Raw genomic sequence first — 2,760 nt, 5'->3', positions numbered from 1 at the left:
GTACCTAATCTGGGGTAAAGGGATGCCCCAAGGAGCCTAAGGATAATACCGAGCGATCTGTGAACTCAGACGGAAAACACTGCATATCTAGTTTCATTAATTTCCAACTGAAATGTAGTGTTTATTTCAATCACAAGCACCGGCAACAAACCACAGTCAGGGGCGCCTGGGTGGCACAGCGGTTGAGCGTCTGCCTTCGGCTCAGGGCGTGATCCCGGCGTTATGGGATCGAGCCCCACATCAGGCTCCTCTGCTGCGAGCCTGCTTCTTCCTCTCCCACTCCCCCTGCTTGTGTTCCCTCTCTCGCTGGCTGTCTCTATCTCTGTCAGATAAAAATAAAATAAAATCTTAAAAAAAAAAAAAACCACAGTCATATCAGCAGTACCTATGACTTTGTCTCCGTTATAAATCACAGATATTTTCATAGCGTGTTACGGTTGGAGCATATATGTTCAAATATCATCTATATTCATCACTTCTTTGAATTTATGGTAGCTATTAGCCCTGCAACTAGACTTTGTTATTTAATATGTTAATAGAGACACATACATGTCTAGAGCATAAATTGGGGGTTTTGGGATATTTGATAACTATATTTCAATATAATTAGATTTCTTTGTAATCCTATGTAATTTATTTTGCCTATTAAAAAAACAGTATTCTGAGAAGGAGTCCATCCCCCCCTCCCAAAATGGTTACAACTCCGGCTCCAGACCACTAAGTTATTCATTTATATCTATCATACTGGCAAAGTATTTCTTTAAAAAAAAAAAAAAACCCTTCTCAGGGGAAGATGTGGCAAAATAATACTTTCTTACATAGCTGATGAAAATGAGAATTGCTACAGTCTTTTTATAAGGTAATGTGACAATATTTATTAAAATTTTAAAATGCCTATATACTCTGGAGTCTCATTTCTGGGAACTTAGCTAATATAAATAAAAACACCCACCGAAAAGAAAGAAGACATATGCACAGGCATTGTTCGAAAGGTCAATAACAAACAAACAAACTTGGAAGCAAAGCGAATGCCCATTGCTAAGGAGAAGGTTGGGAACTGATGAGAGAGCCACACGATGGACTATTACGCAGTTATTAAAAAGAACGACTTGGAGTCCTGTGTCCTGGTGCAATTTCCAGGCAGTATCATTGAATAGGAAAGGAGGACAGGAGTATGATTTTATTCCATTTAACTAAAATACACCTTGACCAAAGGAACACTGTATGCATATGATGTGTGTCTGTGGTTACAGGAGCATGGAGAAAAGTGCGGAAAGACATATATTAGGGTATTAATGTACATTACGTGGGAGCAGGTGATGTGAATGGCAAGAGTAGCTGGAGGAGGAAGGAGCCAAGCAAAAGCAGAAAAGAAAGATCGCACTAACAACAAAACAGAGCGTGGATATATAATATGATCGCATTTTTGTGTGTATATAAAATTATGTTTGGGGGCTCCTGGGTAGCGCAGTCGTTAAACGTTGTCTGCCTTCGGCTCAGGGCGTGATCCTGGCGTTCCGGGATCGAGTCCCACATCAGGCTCCTCGGCTGGGAGCCTGCTTCTTCCTCTCCCTCTCCCCTGCTGTGTTCCCTCTCTCGCTGGCTGTCTCTCTGTCACATAAATAAATAAAATCTTTTTTAAAAAAATTATGTTTGTACGGTTAAAAGAGAAATAATTCTCTCCAACCCCTCAGAAAAATCTATGCTATCGGATAAACGTAGGCTGAGTTCACCTCTAGTTTGCCGTCAATACATCAAGTATCTTTTGAATCCCACTTTGCTCCAAACGGCTGCCTGACATCTTCTGGCAGCTTTCTTGGGAACTGTGAAGATAAATCACAACACCCAAAATGGTTTTATTTTACCAATGAATATTTCTGTTTTGACACAAACAACTCATTCATTCACTTATTTGCAGAGAACCCAGAGTGCCAGGGACTGTGCCGCACTTTGAGGATAAAAAGGAGGCAAAGGACAGGAAGGGAGGAGTATTTTATATTCTCCTCTGTTTCTGGCTTGTTTCTTTATCATCGTTAATTAATATCAAACACGGATTTTTTTTTTCTCATTTCCTCTACTTACTCCTTTGCTGGCTCACCAAATTCTCACAAAGATAAGATCGATGCCCAGTACATCACAGAGAGTCAATAAAGACTGGCAGAGCAACGCGCGCAAGCCCACTTGTCACACCTTTCAAGGTCAGGAGGGAGTAGCGTGGCTCCGGCCAGTCGCGATCCTGCTCAATGACCTAGAAGCTCTGGAATCCGATCAGGCCACTTTGCAGAGGCCACCCTCCACCAACGGCCCCTCGGTTTCTGTTCCGACAGCCAAGAACAAGAACAAAAGAAGTGAAATGCCAGCAGCCCTCAGTCTCCTTACCCGGTTCGATGACCTTTTTGTTTTTACTTCCCCAGTTCTATTCTGGGAACTGTTAACCCAAAGATAGTCTGATTCTCTCCAACTGCTGTGCTTAACTCTGAGGAGGGGAAAAGGCTCTCCGTGTTCTCCCTGCAGCGAGCAGAGGATGAGAGTTAATCCTAGACACGCCGGCTTCTCTATTACAGGTGGCAGTCACTACCACCTGATAAAAATTATAATTCCTTCCAGCCAGCGCCACACATTTCAAAGCGTTCCCTACCCCGTATAAAATTTCATGGGCTACAGGAAGCGCAGGCAGTATTATTAGCGTGAAGCCAAGAATCTGAAGCAAGGTAGAGGCCAGCAACTTGCTGGAGATGAGAAACTAGTCAGGGGGGAGCT

The 2,760-nt window shown here is 42.8% G+C and overlaps 1 long non-coding RNA gene across 1 annotated transcript; it reads right to left on the bottom strand.

The window, feature by feature from the left end:
• Positions 1-1,571: 1,571 nt before the first annotated feature.
• Positions 1,572-2,317, bottom strand: LOC109488526. The gene is made up of 3 exons (XR_002141519.2): positions 2,191-2,317; positions 1,734-1,823; positions 1,572-1,611 (listed from the first exon to the last, which is right to left on the bottom strand). It is a non-coding gene; the product is annotated as an uncharacterized LOC109488526 (long non-coding RNA).
• Positions 2,318-2,760: the final 443 nt, after the last annotated feature.

This window comes from Ailuropoda melanoleuca, chromosome 8 (assembly GCF_002007445.2).
Source record: "Ailuropoda melanoleuca isolate Jingjing chromosome 8, ASM200744v2, whole genome shotgun sequence".
Lineage (NCBI taxonomy): Eukaryota > Metazoa > Chordata > Mammalia > Carnivora > Ursidae > Ailuropoda > Ailuropoda melanoleuca.
This window is presented reverse-complemented; position numbering and strand designations above follow the sequence as displayed.